Source organism: Leptonychotes weddellii, chromosome 1 (assembly GCF_054177405.1).
Source record: "Leptonychotes weddellii isolate Sample4059 chromosome 1, ASM5417740v2, whole genome shotgun sequence".
Lineage (NCBI taxonomy): Eukaryota > Metazoa > Chordata > Mammalia > Carnivora > Phocidae > Leptonychotes > Leptonychotes weddellii.
This window is the reverse complement of record NC_138369.1, coordinates 64,916,578-64,938,254: the sequence shown is the minus strand read 5'-3', so window position 1 is coordinate 64,938,254 and position 21,677 is coordinate 64,916,578. Positions and strand designations below refer to the sequence as shown.

At 43.9% G+C, this 21,677-nt stretch overlaps 1 long non-coding RNA gene across 1 annotated transcript in view; it reads left to right on the top strand.

Moving 5' to 3' along the window:
• LOC145717114 (uncharacterized) overlaps window positions 1-11,781 on the top strand; it is a 15,390-nt gene extending 3,609 nt beyond the window's left edge. The window contains exons 2-4 of the long non-coding RNA XR_014140147.1: window positions 9,249-9,901; window positions 10,430-10,610; window positions 11,547-11,781. This is a non-coding gene — a long non-coding RNA (uncharacterized LOC145717114). The remainder of the gene's footprint in view (window positions 1-9,248; window positions 9,902-10,429; window positions 10,611-11,546) is intronic.
• Window positions 11,782-21,677: the final 9,896 nt, after the last annotated feature.

Sequence of the window (21,677 nt, the reverse complement as noted above, 5' to 3'; positions counted from 1 at the left end):
TCCATCCCACCTTTATTTCCTATTTTACTTACTGCTGGTTATATCATTACATATTCTTTCCTTCCTTTAGTAATAGGACCCCTTCAATTTTAGTTAAGCAAATGGCAGACTGACCAAGAACCAGCAGCTAGATAAGGTCATGTGACTAAGCTTTGGCCAATAGAATGTTAGCAGAAGTGAATGGGTTTTTTTTTTTTCTGAATTATGCCTTTTTTTTTTTAAAGATTTATTGATTGATTGGTTTGAGGGGGTGGGGGAAGGGCAGAGGGAGAGGAAGAGAGAAACTCAAGCAGACTCCCTGCTGAGCACAGAGCCGGGGCTCCATCTCACAACCCTGAGATCTTGACCTGAGCTGAAACCAAGAGTTGGGCACTTAAGCCGACTGCAGCACCCAGGCACCTCTGAGTTATGCCTTTAAAAGGCATGAGTATGCTCACTCCTCAGACCTTTTTTTTCTTCCCATTGACTATGATACAAGTATAATGGCAGAATATTGGGGAAGATCAGTAAAAAGACATGATTGCTGGCTGATCCATGAGCTGGACCCAGGCGCTGAGGCTCAGCCCCTCCCCTGTTCTTAGAATGTGGGTTCCATTTGTCTTTCCCACTCCCAGAGGCTGCTCCAAGGACACAGCCTTGAGATAGTGATATGATGAGAACACCTGGGCAGTACATGTGGCTGAACCCAGTTAAGGTCTCTTTATGAACTTTTAAGATATGGTGGGAAGGTGAGGGGATCCATTCATCTTGCTGCTGCCCACTACAAGCCTTGTATATAAGTTCACTTTACTCATTAAACCTGCCACCCACCACCTTGAGTGGCCGGCCTCTTTCTTCGATCTCTCTCCCTGCCCTGCACATATGGGGGCCGGCTTCAGATTATAGCCAGAAAGTTCCTGAGAGGGTTGCAAACTGGCACAGAACCCAGACTAGCCATCTTAGACTGCCAAAGGGAAGCTTTATGCCAAGGATGGCAGCATAAAAATATAGAAGTTAAGGCTATGACAGATTGGATGTGCCATATTAACCCCTCACATTTGAATAGTTAACATGAAGGAAAAGTAACTATTTTATTTGAGACACTTCTATGTTTGGGTCTTTGTTATTATAGCTGAAGCTGCATAGTAACTAATACACTAACAGTCAAAATTAATCTGAGCTGGAACTTTCCCTATCTTCAACTGGCTCACACCACATTTATGTTTTTTAAGTTTTTGGGTTTTTTTAAAGTTTATTTATTTTTTAAAGATTTTATTTATTTTTTTAAGATTTTATTTATTTATTTGAAACAGAGAGAGTGAGCACATGAGCAGGGGGAGGGGCAGAGAGAGAAGACTCCCCTCTGAGCACAGAGCCCACCCCTGAACAGACTGAGCCACCCAGGTGCCCCAAAGATTTTATTTTTAAGTAACCTTTACACCCGATGTGGGGCTTGACTTTACAACCCTGAGATCAAGAGTTTCACCGTCTTCTGAATGAGCCAGCCGGGCACCCTAATACAGCTTTTTAGAAGAGGGAGCTTAATCCAGGCCCTGAATTAAGGGCAAACATTAGTAAGTAGGGACTATTCTGCAGTTTGAAGGTGGGGAGGGAGGACAGGCTGAATGAACAGTAGCCTAGAGGCAGGGAAATGCATGCCTTGTTCAGTCAGAGTTGATTGTTCACGTAGGAAGTGTAATGGACATATTTTTGTCTTTGTTTTCTTTGTTTGACTTCCTTTGCTTTCAGGAATTGCTCTTCCATTATTTGTGATTCTGATTTTGTTGTTGTTGTTGTTGGCAATCACATGGCCCCGCCTTCCACCTGATGGGAATGGATTTGGGACTCTGTCGGTCCAATCAGGGCACTCTATGCCCCTGTCCTAGAACCCGGAACAGCTCCGGAGTAGGCACGTGACCTAAGCAGAGCCAATCAGAGTCCTTTGGGGAGATTAATACAGGCACAGGAGGAGAAGGGATTATTTCTCTTCTCTGTGAATGCTAGCTACGAAGACAGCTTTGCCATGGGCATAACTGCTGTTGCAGACAAGAAGGCTGCCTCAGATAAGTCAGCTTGGGAGGATAAGGAGCCTTGAGGAGAAGAAAGGCGGTCCTGAGGGCAGCTTGAATCCTTGGAGCCAACTGTGCCTGAAGCAAAACTCCTCCCACCTTGGACTTTCCAGTTACAGGAGCCAATCAGTTCCTTGCGTGCTTCTGCTTTGTTGTAGTCTTGTCACCTGCAACTGAAAGAAACCTGACTAGTGCGGGACTAACCAAAGGTAAAATTAGAAAGTAGACACCATGTGTTAATTAACAGTGGTGGCCCTACGTGCTCGACAAAAAAAATTTGGACTCGCTTTTGAAGATGACAAGATGAGCCGTTTAAATTAGGAGGCTGTTCAGGTGGTATACTGGGGTCCTTCAGTGGAAAGAGCACACCAGGTGATGCGTCTAGCCTTATCACTTCCTGGGAGTGTTTTCTCGTCTGCAGAATGGGGGTCACTTCAAGTACTTTGCTGGGTGGCTGTGACAAATACATTAAATAATATATTAAGCACCTAATACATTGTCTGGTACATTTTAAGCATAGTAACTCTTCCTGTAGTGATCGTGGTGGTGGTGATGGTGATGGAAGATGGAGGAGGAGGAGCAGGAGAATGGGAGGGCTGCTCCTGGACGAGGTCAGCAGGCGGGGAAATGAGTAAGCATGGTGTTGAGAGATGCTGGCAAACATCAGCAGGACTATATGCAGTCTGCAGGTGCGAAGTGAGGGAAAGGCAAAAGTCAGTTAGGAACCAAGGGTAAAGTATCTGTGGAACTGACTGATTCTTGAACTTTCTCTTCTTCTGCATCCATACCATGAAAAATAGGAACAACAACAACAATGAAACAGTTCTGTGTGTGTGTGGCTGTAGCTGTGCTTGCATACGGGTGATAGAAGATGCTAGAGACTCCATTGGGTATTCTTCCTACCCAGTGCCTGCTACAGAATGTGCAGGGTCCCGTGCGAAATGAAAATTCGGGTTCTTTGTTCAAAAAATCAAGAAAACAGTTCTTTCCTTTCTTCTAAGGTCTTTTTCTTGATCTGGGTAGGCATTTTTGTCTGTTTGTTTTAGCTCTTTAATGTCACATTATCTCGGATATAGGGATACTTACAGTGCCAGTGCAAACCCTCCAGATGCCTGGGGCCCTGCCCTGCAACTTGGTCAGTGCCTGACCTTGATCCTTCCCACACTTGTGCCCAGGTCCTGTGCCAGGAGCGGAGGGCTGCAGTGGTCCCTGGGCAGGGGTACAGGAACAGGCAGACAAAAACAGGAGACAGGGAGGTGAGTGGGAGGTGGGACTTTGGGTGAGTTGAGGTTCCAAAACCTAGCACATGCTCCAATGTCCCTTTGGGCTTCAATTAGAAAATACAAATAAAAGATAAGACTATTGGGCGCCTGGGTGGCTCAGTCAGTTAAACGTCAGCCTTCGGCTCAGGTCATGATCCCAGGGTCATGGGATCGAGTCCCACATCGGGCTCCTGCTCAGCAGGCAGTCTGCTTCACCCTCTACCCTTCCCCCCTGCTCGTGATCACTCTCTCTCTCTCTCAAATAAATAAAATCTTAAAAAAAAAAAGATAAGACTATTGGGGTGTCTGGCTGGCTCAGTCAGTAGAGCATATGGCTCTTGATCTCGGGATTATAAATTCGAGACCCATGTTGGATGCAGAGATTACTTAAAAATAAAATCTTAAAAAAAATAAAATTATCAAATATTTCTAGATGGTGACCACAGACTATTGAACTCCAAGCATGTGGTCCCCTTGTAGGATAGTTAATTTTATATATCAACTTTACTGGCCCATGGGGTGCCCAGATATTTGGTCAAACATTATTCTGTGAGTTTCTGCGAGGGTGTTTTTGGCTGAAATTAATATTTAAATCAGTAGACTGAGTCAAGTCGACTGCCTTCTCTAATATGGATGGAACTCCTCCAGTCAGTTGAATAAAACAAAAAGGCTGACCCCCTTCCAAGTAAGAATTTTTCCTGCTTTCAGACTCATACTAAAACATCAGCTGTTTTTGGGTCTTGAGCCTGCTAGCTTTTGGACTGGAACGTACACAAATGGCCCTCCTGGTTCTCAGGCATGTGGACTCTGACTGAAACTAAGCCATCAGCTTCCCCAGGTCTGCAGCTTCCTGACTCACCCACCAGATCTTGGGATTTACCAGCCTCCATAATCACATGAGTCAATTCCTTATCTTTGGAGAATCCTGAATTTCTGGGTACAGGGCTTGTGTGACTACACTGATCATATAGCCACGAAGCTGGTGCTGTTCCTACTTTCCCCACTTGCTCCCACATCCCACACAAAGAAAGAGAGAGGGGGAAATTGACTAGTGGGGAGAAGAAATTGCCTTGGTTCTAATGAGCTATCAGCAATACCCTGTGTTATAATAAAGTACAAGTAAATTTTTAATGTCTAACAATAAAGGTACAGACTCCATAAGACAGCTTGCAAATTTCCAGTGTTCCAAGATCACATATTGAAACGAACTGAGGTAGAAAAATGTTAATTTCATATGCTAAAATGGTAAGAATTTGGAGGTAATGACTGAATGAAGGTCCATCCTGTGTACAAGGAGCTCAGCTCTTTACCCTGTGGAGGGTCAACAGTACATTTTGTGCTGTAGGACGACAAGGCCTTATCCAACACCCTGGGGCCAGATGTCAGAATTCAGAATTATCTTGGAATTTTACAAAAGTAATACCATGTAAGTACTGTATATTATTTACACTTGCAGCAGACTCTGGGACAGCACTCTGTGCTAAAATACATTAACATTTCTGAAGTAAAACACGTGAATATTTATGCTAGCTGGCCAAAGACTGTAAATAGCCTCCTGTCAGTCTAGGTAAGATTTTGCTTTCAAATGAGTTCAGGTGAGGTCACATTTTGCTGCCAAATGAGTTACAAACACCCAGTTTGTAGAACTTTCTGGATTTTGGAAATGCAGGTCAGGGTTAGTGAATTTGTAGTTCCTATTTCCATGGTTGGCCTCACCTGCCATTCACATTCACATTCCTCTTGCAATGAAGTCAGAACAAAATGTGGGGGAGAGCTTGTGGGGAGAGCATCCTGTGATACAGAGGAAAGGCCCAGAGGAAGGCTTAGGGTTTAACCTTGCAATTGCTTTCCACACCCTTTGGCCCAGCCACTGAGCGCTACGTGAGCCTAGAAAATGAATCAGAACCAAGATGCAGGAGACAAAAATCCCCACAATCTCTCCTGGAGTTGTTCCTTCATGCACACCCATAGAAATTTCCTCCTAAGGCATCCTAATGGCAGCTGCTAGCCCTTGGGGCCCTGAACTGGGAAAAGTCATCCAGCTCTTTAAAAAGCATTCATGTCTGTCAACTGAGGGGCTAGTCATATTTATACTTGGGGAAAAGGCTTTAAGAGACTGTCTACAACATCCAGTCACAGGGAGGTTATTTGCAAGCATTGTCTTCAAATACGTGGGGTGGGGAGTTATCTGTGACTATCACATACACAGGTAACTCCCCACCCCTCGTTCTCTCAACATATCTCTCATCATGCTGTCAATTCAGTTGGTGTTTAAAATATAGCTGGAGGCCTTGTTAGCATTTTATGACGCCATCTTGGAAATTCTCAGACCATTGTAGGAACATTGAGGTTTTCTTTTTTTTTTCTTTTAAGATTTTATTTATTTATTTGACAGAGAGAGAGAGACACAGCAAGAGAGGGAACGCAAGCAGGGGGAGTGGGAGAGGGAGAAGCAGGCTTCCCGCTGAGCAGAGAGCCCGATGCGGGGCTCGATCCCAGGACCCTGGATCATGACCTGAGCCGAAGGCAGACGCCTAACAATTGAGCCACCCAGGCACCACTTCTTTTTTTTTTTTTCAAAGATTTCATTCATTCCTTTGAAAGACAGAGAGACAGAGAGAGCACAAGCAGGGGGAGAGGCAGAGGGAGAGGGAGTAGCAGACTCCCCGCCAAGCCGGGAGCCCGACATGGGCCTCGATCCCAGGACCTGGAGATCATGACCTGAGCCCAAGGCAGACGCCCAACCATCTGAGCCACCCAGGCACCCCTGAGGTTTTCTTTAGAGGATGTAATTCCCAAGCAATTGAAGGTAAAGGAACCTTTGCCCACAGGGACCCTTCTGCATGGCAGTGCTTCCTCATGCATTTTGGAGTCTTACCTACCCTTGAAGGACCAATGCCATCACTGCTGAAAAAACCAGGAACAGAGACTTTCCTGGTTCCTCCAGTTGAACTCTTATATCTGAGTTCTCACTGAACATTTTCAGGGTCTTTTATGTAGCATCAATTACTTTTTATCTTGCCAAATTATATCTTATCTCTAAATAAGACTGGTTTGGGGTTTTTTTTGGGGGGGGGTTGTTTGTTTGTTTGTTCTGGAAAGCACTCATTTTTACATCTGAAACTGCTCCTAGGCCACAACCTTAAATGGAAGTAAATACTTAACAATGTTCCTAATAAATGAATAATTTTGGACTTAAATATTTCTTTTCCTTGTGGCAATCTGGGCTAAAAATTCCTGGTAACCTAGTAATTTTTGCATTTTTCAGCAAATGCTCAACAAATATATTAAGTGGTATAACCAGTTGTGTACTAAAGATTTCTCCCTTCATTGTTACCAATATCTTGTTATGCTATCATTTGTTGTTATAATACTGTGCACTTAACTTTGTCAGTATTTGTTTCCTTATTAGTTCACTAAGAAAATAAATTCTAGGGGCACCTGGGTGGCTCAGTCAGTTAAGCATCTGCCTTCAGCTCAGGTCGTGATCCCAGGGTCCTGGGATCGAGTCCTGCATCAGGCTCCCTGCTCCACAGGGAGCCTGCTTCTCCCTCTGCCTCTGCCTCCTTCTCTCTCTCTCTCATGAGTAAATAAATAACATCTTAAAAAAAAAAAAGAAAACAAATTCTATGTTAAAAAGGATCTCTGATAAGTTATTGGTGAAGCAGGATTAGAAAGATAGTGTATTATTTTTTAAAAATCATACTACTCCCCGATTACTCAATATCAGTCACTACTGATTGTGCAACAATGAAAGTAAAATTTAAAAGCAGGAGGTACAAAAAGGAGTTAGCAAATTAGACTATGAATGGAATGTGTAAAAGAATTAGGACTAAGAAATTTTAAGACTCACAGCTGTCCTAGGAATTTAACCAACCACAGTGTTCACAATAGAGTATATAAAGGAATGCGTGTTATATTGGTTCACATTAAACCAGGGCTTTGAAGTGCTGAAATTCAAGCGAGAAACCTGCATAATCCCCATTGCTTAAAGAAAGAGAGAGAGAGAAGCGATTTATTCATCACCAGTAACATGATCATTCACTGTATTGACATTGCTAAGGCAACAAATAATCTAAGATGGGTTTGTTGGATTTGGTACATTTATCTCTTAGACATGCAGAAAGCGGTATTTAAGTAGCAAGGAAAAGTGCCAGAGAAAATGTAGAATGCACAGTTAACTTTGAATTTCAGATAAACAACAGATGATTTTCTTAGTACAAGTGTGTCCCAAACATTTCGTGGGTAGTTGAGATTGGTATCTCAGTTCTGATTTTTTGTCACCTTCTAATGTCATCATTCATTCATTCATTTACTGACTCAACACTGAATTGTTGAGAGCCTTACTCATTGATGAGTACTACGCCTAACATTCACCACATGGTGGTGAACAAAACAGAGATGACCTTTTCTCCATCGTCCCTGCAGTTTAGTAGGCTCCAGACGCTTAACTACTGAGCCACCAGGCACCCCTTCTTTTTTTTTTTTCAAAGATTTCATTCATTCCTTTGAAAGAGAGAGAGACAGAGAGAGCACAAGCAGGGGGAGAGGCCGAGGGCGAGGGAGAAGCAGGCTCCCTGCCAAGCTTTTACACAAGTAAAAAGACAATCGCTCTAGGGGTGCCTCACTGACTCCGTTGGAAGAGCATGTGACCCTTGATTGTGGGGTTGTGAGTTTGAGCCCCACACTGGGTATAGAGATTACATAAATAAAAATAAACTTTCAAAAAGAGGCAATCACTCTGTAATGTAATAAATGCCATGATTCACGGTTTATTTATTAGAGGGGTAGGTAGTGCAGCCTTGGGTCGGAAAAAGACTCCCAGAAGATGTGATATCTAGATAGGGCCAAAGGCAAAAATGTTGGGGAAGTGGAGGCAGGTTCTTATCAGAGAGTACCTACCGCAAAGGCAAGGCTTGGGGGATGAGAGATATAATGGAACACTCAAGAAACTGAAAACTCCAATATTTAGTATGGCTGAACCATGGTGGTGGGAAACGTGAAGAGGTATGTCATGGCCAGATCACCACGGGCCTTGTTTCAGCCCAACTGAATGGTCCATGCAGCAAGAAGACATAGTCGTATTTACAAATTAGAAAGCTCCCACTGGCAAGAGAAGAGAGAATAGGCTGAAAGGGAGGACGCTGTGATTGAGGGCTTGGGAATGGGTGTGGAGAGAAGGGGATACATGCAAGAGCTAGTTGGGAGGTCACTCCACAACTGTCTTGTTCTTTGGGTAGGTGCAATATCTTTGAGCCTCTTCTTTGCCTTTGCTTTGATGTTGTGTATTATATAAAAAGGCCCTGCTGCCTCGGCTTTGCAGGGCAGTTTTGCCTCAGCCATTGTTCTCTTGCCAACTCAACTGGAAAGAAATAGGGATCCCATAAAGGGATGATAAACCAGATGTGTGAAATTACTTCTATTAACATGTGTAATAGTATGTACATAATTTACCCACAGTGTGGTTTTGGTTGTCCTGGAGGTATTGGAGAGCCAGCCTGGAAATGGACACTTTGCCAGGGCTGTGGACAGAAATGACCAAGGGCCTTACTTAACTGGCTGCCTAAGAAGGTCACCAATTATACAAACTATCCATACAGACAGCTTGTATTAGTAGAGCGATATGCTGTAGCTTTTCATGAGGATGCGCTATGCCCAAAATGAAGAAAGAAATAATGTGAAAAGGAAATAAAAAAGAGTACTCAATGATAGGCAATGGAATCAAGACCAGTGATAAGCATGGATAAACGGGAAAGAGGAAGAAGCAATGTCATCAGCTAAAACAAATAAGCAAACACAAATAAACAAATAAGGTAATAAAATTACCCTTTATTGAAAGTTGACTACGCACCATGAACTATTTTAGTACAGTGTATGTGTTATTTAATTTAATTTTCACAAATATACTAAGGAATTGATCTTTGTTCCTATTTTCCAGATAAGGAAAAATGTGGCTCAGCACACTTAAGTAACTCTCCCAAGATCACACAGCATGTGAGTGCTGGAACCAACACCCCAGGTTTCTCTGCCTTAAAAGGACAATTGTGCTGCTCATAGCCTCTGGCGTGGCATGAAAGAAAAGATACTTTTCTCAGGGAGGGTCAACCTGGCATTTCTGAAGCAGCACCCTTCCGTGTTGAAGAGAACAACAAGAACAGTTCATAGGCACCATTAAGTTCATGGAATGCTGGGATCTCCCTGCTGGGAGGTCCAAAAGCATCCATGCATAGAGCTGACAAGGCTAACAGAGACAGATACTAGAAGTTATTCAAGATTCAACACACCCACCTATTACTTCTTAGTTCTACTGATTTAGATGAACATGTTGATTTAGCCAAAAAATATATACATATAAATTACTGACAGTTAACTTATGAATATTTAGAGAATAGCAGCATTCATTTGCAGCCAGCACTTGGAGCTATGTTCACCAAGACCAAGTCATGTTGGACTAGTCACATTTCCACCTTATGTCTATGCTGTTCTGCTGAGCTAGACGATCACGGGAATGCCTAGAACTACTCAATCTTGATTTCATCCACGTTCTTAGAAAAATGCTTTCTAATATCATTGTGAACCAGTGTGAAAATGGTAAGTTGAATGCTGGCTCACCTGAATAGAGGTATAACAACTGAAACAATTACATCCTGAGAGGATGATGACTTGGGTGTATTTAGTGATAATACTATAGGGCATCATACTTAGACTTGTATTTTTCAATATATTTTGGACGACTTGAAGAATGTGATCTATCTTCTGAACTTCAGTTTCATGATAAAATAATGGCTGGAAGTCTTCATATGGATATCCAAAGCAATTCAACCTAAAGTGTCCAAAACTGACATCATTATCCTCTCTCTCAGGCTTGCCTCTCTCTAGTCCTCCCCAACTCAGTTAATAGACTGCCATGTTAGTGGCAAGTACTTGAACTCACCTTTAATTAGCTTAGGCAACAAAGGGAAAACATTGTCTCAGGAAATCCAAGGAAAGTTGTACAATCAAATTGTAGGAGGGACAGGGATGCAAATGGGCCCCATGAATAACTGGAGCCAGGTTTATCAAATATTATAGAACTCACTGTTTTTCTTTGCCTATGGGCTTCATTTTCTTTTGCTTCAGACCACTCCTTCTATTTGGTGGAAAATATGCCTGCTAGCTCCATCACGTATATCTTGAAACCTTGTCTTACTTCAGCTGCTCTAACAAAATACCATAGATTGGGTGGCTTAAATAATAAACAACCTGTGAGAAATATCTCACAGTTCTGAAAGCTGGAAGTCCAAAAGCAAGACAGTGTCTGGTGAGTATCTGCTTCCTGGCTTGTAGACACCCACCTTCTCATTGTATGGGAGGTACATGGCTGAGAGAAATCATTTCTCTCATGTCACTTCTTATAAGGGGCCTAATTCCATTAATGAGTGCTCCATTCTCATGACTTAATTAATTTCCAAAGGCCCACCTCCAAATACTGTCACATTGAGGATTAAGGCTTCAACATATGAATTTTGGGGGTCACAAACATTCAGTCCATAGCAAACTTCTGTCACTAAAAAGGCCAGACTGAAACTTGCTTTGGTTGCAAGTTCAAAATTCCGGACAAGGACTCTGGTTGATTTGGTTCGAATCAGTTGCCCTCCTTTGGATCCATTACCTGCTGCCAGTAGGTTGGGGTTCTATGATTGTCACAGGCGAGGTGTCCTCCTAGACCAATCAGTTAAGACCATGGGACCAAAATTATGGAAAAAACATTATCTCCCTTAAAGTAACTTGTTAACAGTTTTGAGAAGAAAAGGTATAATGTTTTCCTCAGTAAAAAGCCATAGGTGTCCACTATCATCATGACAAATCCATCCATTTGAATCACTGAGAGTTATCCTAGTCTCCTCTCCCTCTTGAACCCCTCCAGCCCATCAGCCAACAGATCCCCAAATGTATCAAATTTGTTCCCTCCCATTTTTTCCAACTAAGTTCCACTTTCTTACTTTAGATCTTCTTCATTTCTTGCCTGAAAAATGGTGATAGTTTTCTGGTGGCACTGTCCTCTGTTTTCACCATACTTCATATAACCATCAAAATGAACTTCCTAAAACACAATTCTGGTCATACTTTCAAGATTCTCCATCACCCAGTGAATAAAGTTCTAAACCTCACATATAATGTAAGGTCCTTCCTAACTAAACTTGGTGCCACTTCTCTAGTCTCATCACCACTGACTCCTAATTTATTCATATTCCAGGATTTGAACTTGCTTATTCTGGAAGTTCACCCAGATGTCTCACTCAGAAAAACAAGGAACATCTACTTAACTGTGGAGTAAGACAATTCTGAAGACCTACTTTTTCAGCTGTTGATGGGGAACTGATCTCACACAGAACCTGAGGAGGAAGTAAATAGGGAGACACTCTAGTCCAAACTTTATTTTTACAGATGAAATACTGAGTCTGAGCAGAATAAAGTTACTTTATCTATGTGCTGGTGATCACGAGCCTACGTCTTCTGATTCCCATTCCACTGCCCCAGATCCAGATGGAAGTGAAAACAAATCTTACAAACAGAGGAGCCAACAAGGGAGGAAGGAAAATATAGCCACAGGGACTAAAGATCCAGAAGAGGGGGAGGAAGTGCTTTTATTTTCTGGAACCACCCCTAACCCCAAAATGTAAAAGGAAACAAAAAAAGCTTATGAAGGCTAGGGAGAAGAGGGACCAGACACTACACACAGGAAATGGAGGCATAAGAAAAGTGGAAAAGGAGCAATGACAAGCTTAAGAAATCATTTCCTTAGAATGGGGTGGGTTCAGGGCCAGGAATAACGGGCCCAGATGGTTTTAATGATCAAACTCTGCCTCTTGCCTTTCATCTGGCTGTAGCAGGAACTATCACCAGTGAAGGGCCATATCCTGTCAGTGGGCTGCCTCACAGGCTCCCACTGGTGCCTTGGAAGTATTTCACTGAAGCTGGGATACTTTCCCATTCCCCAAACCTCACATCAAGAAGCCTGCTTACCCATTCCCAGGACTGCTCCAGTACTCAGGAATGTGGTGGAATTTATAAGGTGAATAATTCTCTCAGTCTCGGAAGTCTCTTTTGGTCCTGTCCTTCATTTACTTTAACATATACATGTTGGAGTATGATTTCTGGATCATCTCAATCTCCTTGATAAAGCAAAGAGTTGTTAACATTTGTGAGAAATACAGAAATACCAAACAACCCGAGGCCAAAAAGGATAGTTTGAATCCATTTGACTCTGAGGAAAATAGCTGGTAAAATTCATCTAGAAAGAATTCTCCTCTTTTTTCTTCTTGTTGCCTTTCCTCAACAAAAGTTGCACTATTAAGAGATCCCAATGTTGAGGTTACCTCGAAATACTGAAGTATTCATAAAAATTTTACCTCATAATAGCAAAGCAGAAAAGTAACTCCAGGAGTTTGGAAGTGAATCATTGGCCTTCCAGACACTGACCCAAACTCCTTTTCCAACACTTGAGTTAATACCAGTATCCTGAGACCCCAGACTGTGTTCCTCTTTTTCTTAGTTTGGAAAGAATGACTAATCCCTGTATACTATTCTTGGACTGTTATTTTGGCCAATTTAGGAAGAATAGACGAATACTAATAATATCCGACGTTTATAGCACGTTCACAGTTTACAAAGGCTTTTTCCATTTACTCCTCACGGCAGTTCCCAGATGAAGTGACCAAGTAGTGAAGTGAGGATATAAACACAGGTCTTTTGAATCCAGCCTGCAGTTTTAATCGTACACTAGACAGGGTACGTAATGGCAGCTATAACTAGCAGGCTTCATGTTCCAGTGGTATGGCGCAGTAAAGTTGCCTCCTGTTCTTGTCACAGCAGCGGGCTGGTGGGGCTGGGGATTCTGCTTCATACAGTCACTCAGGGATTCATGCTCAGTCCACCCGTGCATCACGGTTTTCCGCATGTGGTCTCCAAAGCCCCTGGAGAGTGATGGGGAGGGAGAGAGCACACACGGGAGATTTTGATGAGCCAGGCCAGGAAACGGAGCACATCACTTCTGCCCAGGTTCTTTTGTCCTGAACGTCATCCCAGCAAGGGCGGCCAAGAGGTAATTCAGCTATTCACCCAGGTCCACAAGCTTTGGGAAAGTGGATTTGAGAGCTTTGCCCTTAGAACTTTGGTTTATCAAGCCTCCATGACATCTGTCCTGTTGAGGAGACCATGTTGAACAGTCTTTGGAAGTGACTATTCTTCTTTCCAGCGTCTTTTCCTCCTTTCAACTCCCCGAATGTCTGTCTATTCCTATTCACTTTTAGCCCTTTCCCAGAGGCTGCTTTGAGATCTGTTCAGTCCTCATTTCGTTTAAGTCTTCACCTGTGTGTTTGTCTTTCCCCTCATGAACCATAAGCTCTTTAAAGACAAAAAATGTGTCTACTAGCGCAATACTGTGAGATACATTCCCTCCAATCTCCTTCATCAACCTTCCACTTTCATACTAAAAACCTCAATTCTGCCCTAGTACCAGATGCTATGCCTGGAGCCATAAGGAGAAGCAAAGAGGAATTAGCCATGGGGTCTTTTTTTTTTTTTTAAAGATTTTATTTATTTATTTGCTAGAGAGAGAGAGAGTGAGAGTACAAGCAGGGGGAGGGGCAGAGGCAGAGGGAGAAGCAGACTCCCCGCTGAGCAGGGAGCCCGATGTGGGACTCTATCCCAGGACCCTGGGATCATGACCCGAGCTGAAGGCAGCCGCTTAACCGACTGAGCCACCCAGACATCTCAAACCATGGGGTCTTAAGGAGCTTATGAAGAAGGCTAAGGTAAATATGCAACAAGGCACGTAAAATACAGTGCTAAGGAAACAGAGGGAAGAAACTGACTTTGAATTGAAGGGAGGGGGACTGGAAGGACCTCAATGAAGAATTCATAATCATTAAAGAAGTAGCAAGCAGTTACTGAGTTGTTATTATGCGTCAGGGCCCACGTGACAGTGCCTTATACGTATTATTTCATGTCAATCTCATAACAACCTTATGAGATGGCACTAGTGTTGCTCCCCTTAGCCAGATTGGAACAGGCACTGGAAAACTGGCAATAATGGATATTCCTAGGACAACTGGTGAAATGTCAATATGAGCTGTAGATTAGATAGATAGTAGTATTGTATGAACGCTAACTTTCTTGATTTTGATCATCATTTTGTAGTTATATAGGAGAACATTTTTGTTCATAGGAAATTCACACTGAAGGATTTAGGAATAAAGGGGCATGATATAAATTTACTCTCAAATAGTTCAGAAAAATAGTAATAATTGTGTGTCTGTGTGCGCGCGCGCGCGTGCGCGCACACGCACGAGAGAATTGGTGTGCGCATGCGCACGTGTTGGGGGAAGAGGAGGGAGGGGAGACAGTGATAAAAGAAATGTAGCGAAATGTTAACAGTTGGTGAAGATGGATGACAGGAGGCTTGTGCTGCTCTTGAAATTTTCTGCCATTTTAGAATTATTTCAAAATGAGAAGGTACAAGAGAAAAGAAAGAAAATTGACAGGGAATGATGAAGTGACTTGCCTGGCATGTACAGTTTGTGAATGGTGGGCAATGGTCTCCTGCAGAATCCACTGGCTTTGCCACCTGCGCACCAGAAAGGACACAGATCCTCTGTGCCTCGTCATTTGCTCTGGCACTGCCCACCTCCTCAATTACACAGCAGCTGCCCAGGACTGATGAAGTGGGAAAGCTTTCCCACCTGGCCGGCACCTGCTGCTGGTCAGGCGGACTCTCTTCTGCCCCTGCTTGCTTCAGGGCATGGGATGGATAGAAGGGAGAGAATGACGCACCCACGAGTGCAAGGTGGGTCCTGCCTGCGGGCCAAACTGCCCCCAAGGGGAAGCTGGAGAAAAGCTTTCCCCTCCTCCCTGTCTCCCTGCGTCCCACAGACCACTTCCGTGTGAGAGAAGTTCTGCGTGCTGAGTGAACACACCTGCGTGACACTGTGTTCCACGCAGTAAAACGTCATGTCATATTGCTCCACATCTTCCCTTGTCCCACTTCTCTTTCCCAATCCTTGCTGCCTTGGATCTCTGCCTCCTGAATGCAGTGTCAGCCCTTTAATCCTTGCCTTGGGCTCCGTTTTCTAGAACATGAAGCCTGCAAAAATGATGAGATGACAGTGCTCCTAATCCGAGCTCGGTTCTAAAGATGGGTCCTAGCCTGGCAGGCAGAAAATTGAGATAAAGGCACTACAAGCAGAGGGAGTAGCCTGCAGGAAAGTCCCTAGGATAGAGGTGAATCATTTGGTTGGGCAGGTGAGCGCAGGCAATGAAATTAAGATGTAATAGAAGATGGTGGACATGGATGCCTGCTGTAGAGTTTAGACATCATTCTGTAGGCACCAGTGTGAGCCATGAGGACTTCTTGAGGTAGGATGGATAAAATAATAATAATAATAACAACAACAACAACAACTAGTGTTTATTAAACATGTGCTATTTGCTAACCTTTGCACTAAGCATTTTTCATAAATTATTTTATGTACTCCTAGCCATAATCTATGAAATGGATACTAATTATTATTCTCTAAGGCTTAGAAAGGTTAATAAACTTGCTCAAGGTCCCACAGATTTTGCACTCCAAACTCCATGCTCTTTGCCACCAGAGCTGGGATTAGAGACTTAACTTCACGGAAAGCGTGGGAGACTGGTTGGTGCTAGAGACCTTAGAAGTAGAGTTGCTCTGACTTGAGGATTCTTCCAGCCTTTCCCAAAAAGAAGCTGGGAGGAGGTGTAAAACATACCTTTTCTTCTCCACATGCATTTTTTTTTTAAAATGTATTCATTCAAGATAATAGTTACAGCACAACAGGAACTGATCTTAAACCTGGGGATCAGAGAGCGAATGAAGCAGATCCTACTGTCAAGCGGAACTTGCAAATTAGTGATGGAGATAGAAATTAATCAAAGAATCATGTATCTGTCATTGCAGGCTGCCGTGTGCTCTGGGGGAAAAGCCCAGGGAGTGAAGAGGGCATATTCCAGGGCTGGTCTACTTTGGCAGACACAGATCCCACCTCAGAAAGTAATCCCTCTACTGAGAGGCTGGGCGGCTAATGAAAAGTAGCCAGCCAATGGAAACAGAGCATGTTTTCATATCTTCTGAAACTGAGCAAGTCTGTAACTAAGCTCCTGATTGCTTCCTACCCCTCAATCTCCTCCAGTAGTTCTCATCTCTGTTAATGAAAAGACCATCTTCTGAGTTGCCTCAGGCCAAGGCCTTGTAGGCACCTTTGAGTCCTGTTTCTCAGTACTCAGATGGAGTTCCTCGGCGGACGCCGCTGCCTTCATTGATGAAATGCACACGGTGTCCCATCACTTCCCACCATCACCGCCATCACCACTGCTAGCACCCTCGTCCAGTCCCTGCTCGTCTCTCAGCAGGACCATTGTGATAACCTCCTTAACTGGCTTCCTTGCCTCTACTCTTGTTCCCTATAGTCCGTTCTCAACAGTGATCTTGTTAAAATGTCAATCACATCATGCCATGTGTGCCCAGGACCCTCCACCAATTACCCATGTCAGAGAAGAATCCAAAGCCTCACAGTGACCCACCAGGCTCATTGAGACCCCAGGCCCTTCCCCAGTGGCTCTGCTTACCTCTGGGGCCTGTCCTGCAAGTACCCTCTGTTTCTTTTATTCTACTCCAGCCACGGCAAAATGCTTGCTGTTCCTTAACCCCCAGACTGAAACCTTCGTACTTCCTAGTCCATCTGCCTGGAAATCCTTAACCACCCCCACCCCGCTAGTACTTCCCATCTCCCTTCCTGTTCCACAGGAATCCTCACCATCTTACAGACTGTATCTTTTAATCAGTTCTTTTGTTTATGGTCTGTAGCCCATCATCTGTAGAATGTAAGCACTACTTTTGTGCTTACTCATTGCCGTGATGCTAGCATTGAAAACAGTGTCTGCCACATGTGGACACTCAGTAAGTCGTTGTTAAAAAAAATAAATAAGAACTTTTGAGGGCTTGTTCTGCAAGGCACTTTGAAGAGAGGAGGTCTGGAAGCCTAGGATCCCATGGATTTCCTTGGATGTCAGCGAAGTACCTGGATGCATCACCTTGGGGTAGACATTGCGATGCATACCTCAGATCACACTTCAGGAATGAAGGTCGTATGCTCTCAGCACAGCCCCTTCTGGGGATTGCCTCAGTTGAAGAGAGCCACCCCTCCCAACATGGCATCTCTCTCCCAGAGCCATCCAAACCCAATGGCTCACTGATGTCCGGTGTAAAGGCCCTGCCCTCTCGCCCCAGTCCAGAGCTCTGAAGGATCCTCCCATCTTGAGAACTCCCTGTGAGGCTGGCTGAGGCCCTCACTTGCCCTGCACGATGGCTCTCCCTCCCCCTCTGCCTGATTGTGCTTCATTTCCTTCCCTTCCCATCCCCAGATGGGGATCCCAGGAGCCCTCCCCCGTGAGCTTCCCATGAGCCTCCTACACACTAACTCCATCTCAGAGTGTGCTTCCCACGAGACCCAGCCTGTAACGCTCCCTCCGCCCCAAATCAAGACGCATCTCTGGTTCAGATATTGGATTTCACAAATAGTGACCCTTCGTCATTACAGGCAAAAACAGACTGTTTCCCAGAAAAAAACAATTGGCTTCATAAAGGCCAAGAGGTCATTCACCTCTGAACTCACAAAATCAATGGCATGCCATTAAGGAGAAAATATGAAGAACTTCCAAGAAGCTCTAAAAGAAAGGGGATGTTGTCATTGGGGACTCTGGGAATTTAGTGACATGCTCAGGTAACATAGATGCTTTTAACTGGGACCTCCTGAAGATAGTTCATACCCCTTTGTGAGGAGGATGGGAAGGCTGTGGTCTTCTCTGTACCTTGACTTCCAAAAATAATGAAAGTTAATGGAGTCTAACTTTCAAGAAGACTGGGGTAGGGGGGGGTAAAGTGGGGCACTCACAGGTTTCTAGGTATACTTCTGGGTTGTTTCAAGATATCAGGAGAGGGTATTTAAGGTTTACGCATCTGATACAAATGAACAAAATGTAAAGACCATAAAATAAAATACATGCTTTCTTCATGTCTTTGCAACTGGGGGACGCAGGAATCACCCTACTGAATGCATGTCTGGTGATCCCTATTCCAGTCCTTCCTATCTACTGTTGCTCCCTACAAAACAAATCTGAGCCTATATTAAACCATCTTAGATGCTGCTCCTAGATACTTTTTGCTGATTACATAATGACCAAGCTCCTTACCACAATATTGAGTGCTTTTCAAAATCAAACCACAACCAAACACTTTGGGTTCCATTCTAATTCTTGGGACATTTTCCCTCCTCCCTGCCCCCATCTTTCAGAATCACTTCCTGTTCCTTAAAGAAGCTGGGCCCTACGTTTGTCCCAGCTCTTTATTTTTGCATTTGCAATTCCCCCTTCCCCTTTCCTCAATTCGGGCCCAGCTTCAGTGTCACCTGTCTGCCAACCTCTGACTCTCTCCAACTCCAGCCATAATTCATTGCTTCTATCTTTGTTCTCATGCAGCACCTTGTCTGATCACTGTTCTGGCTTTTTTTCTTTCTTTCTTTTTAAGTCACAATATAAATACATATGAATACAATAGCTTGTGTTCATATTGTAAGATATAAAAGTACCTAGAGTAGCAAATATGAATCCCCACCCATGTTTTGATTCAGAAGTTGGTTGGTGGGGGTAGGAGAGGTACACAGGTGTTCATTACATTATTCTGTATACCTTTTCATACCTGAATATTTCATTAAAAAGTGACAGTCTTTCCTTTTCTTTGCCACTCATTGTCGGCCAGAAGTACTGTTAACAGTTTATTGTGTACTGGTTTTTCTAGACCTTTTGCTGTGTTTTCAAACATATAAATAGTCACATATACCTATGCAATTATTTTTTATTCAAATGGAATCATACTATTCCTATTCTATAATTTTTTAGTTAATAGACTTATTTCGTCGAGCAGTTTCAGGTTTAAAAGAAATTGAGCAGAGAGTACAGAGAGTTCCCATTTACCCCACTTCCCTATCAGTATCCCCGTATTATCATCTTGTGTGGTTCATGTGTTAGAATTGACAAGCTAATATTGATACATTAACTAAAGTCCACAGCTTATATTAGGGTTCACCCTTTCTGTTGGGTTCTCTGGGTTTGCCAGATACATCATGTCACAGATCCACCTTGATAGTATCACACAGAATAGCTTCACCTTCCTAAGAACCTGCTGTGCTCCACCTCTTCATCCCTGCCCACCCCACCCCAACCCACCTCAGCTCCTGGCAGCTCCTGATCTCACTGTATTTGCTCTTTTACCTTTTCCAGAATGTCAAAGAGTTGGAATCATACAGCACAAATTCTTTCCAGACTGCCTTCTTTCACTTAGCAATATACATTTTCGGCTCTTCAGTGTCTTTTCATGGCTCTAATTTACTTTTTTCATTGACATTGACTTTTTTTCCCCCTGCATCCTTGCGTATACGGGTACCTTTTTCTCTTTAACAGCTATGTAAGTATCTCATAGTATGACTGTAAAAACTTCTGTATCCTTTTCCTCCCCAAGGGACATGTGGGTTTTTCAAGTTTTCTAATTGTATATTTACATATCTTTGACTCCCCATAAACTTTGTACTCCTTAACCAATAAAACATGGTGTTCAATAAACAGCATTGCTTCTGTCCACAAAGAAGAACTGTACACAAGGAAGGGTGGTGGTAACTCAAAGCAAGAAGGGTCCCATAGGTGGTGGCGCAGAGGAGTTTAGGGGAGGGCGGGTAGTGGCAGGCTGGTCCACAAAGACTTAACAGAGGAAGCAGGATTGGAATTGAGCCTTAAAAGGTTGGTAGGGGTTAGGAGGACTGGGAGATTGTCATCCTTTTCACTTCTAAAATCAAGATGCAACCTCAGTGGCGCACCTGGCTGGCTCAGTTGCAGCAGCATGCGACCCTTGGTCTCGGGGTCATGAGTTTGAGCCCCATGTTCAGTATAGCGATTACTAAGAAGCATGAATGAGTAAATAAACTTAAAAAAAAAAAAAAGGAGCAAAAGCAAGCTCAATGTGCTGGTGCTGGCACCACGGCCCAACAGCCTGGGGGCCTGGAAATATGCCCACCCTGACTGCTGCCGGCTTCTCCAGCTGCCTGGCCTCAGCCTGGGAGAGCATGTGAAGGAAAGACAGAACCACTGTTACGCGCTTTTCCTAAGAACATGGATATACATGGTGTGTCTCCCAGGCAGGCCCTGGCCAAAAAAGGCAAGGAGGACTGGCCTCCAGGAGTTCTCGTTCCAAAAATATTCTTTGCTTGTGGAAACCAAGTCAATGCGGAAGGACTCCCAGACTGATTGCCTCACTGCTCCTGGGCTGTATCTCATAACATTTCTGACCCTCTGATACAGAATGCGTCACGGAGCAGTCCGTCTTCCCCTTCTACGACAACGGTTCCCGTATTCAGGAGCCACACCTCAGCCACCTCAATGTCTCCTGTGGCACCTACCACCCAGACTAATCCCTGCTGTTGGATGCTAACTGACAATAGTGTTAGGAGCTACCGCTCCTAATATGGGTTCCCCCAGAAGCACACCCTGAAATGAGATTCCAGTAAAATTCGTTTATTTGGGAAGTGACCCAGGGACAACTGTAGAGGAAAGGGAAGTGAGACTGGGAAGGGAAGCCCGCCAATACACGGTGTGTCATGAAGCAAGTCATTTCTGTGGACAACTGGAGCCTAACCTCCCAGGGAAACTCTGGGAAAAGATGCAAAACATGTCCTGGGAATTATCCTCCAAGATGGCAAGATGGCTGAGATATTTATATGCCAACTCCTAAGAGTTACTGGTTGAGGGCTACTCCTAGGGGTATAATAATTTGCTGCCCTTCAAGCCTGTCATACACAGGATGACAGGGTGACCTTGTACGGTTCCAGAAAAGTCCCTCAGGGTCTGAGGGACAGATGCTGGAAGGTGGAAGTCAGCCAGACCACGCTGACCTGGCAAAGTTTGAGGGCCATGAGTGAGGGGAACATTTGCTACACTGTCTTTTAGGGAAAATAGTCACAAGTGATCTGAATCCCCTCTATAAATTTGTGACAAGTGGTTGTCCACTCCTGCCCCCAGGAAACTTAGCACACCCCAGGGCAAGCGACTTCAGTGTTGGCAACCCCAAGTGTTGGAGGTGCTTCTCCACTTGTTCTAAATCTCCCCATCTGTAAATGCCCCATGGGCTGCTAGCGGAGCCCTCTGCAGCTTCTCAGGACATTGAAAGCACGTTCTATATGTCAGCCCTTCAAATATCTGAAAACAGTCACCACAGTCCCTCTGCTTATCCATGGTCCCTTCTCTTTTAAACTTCTCCAATCCC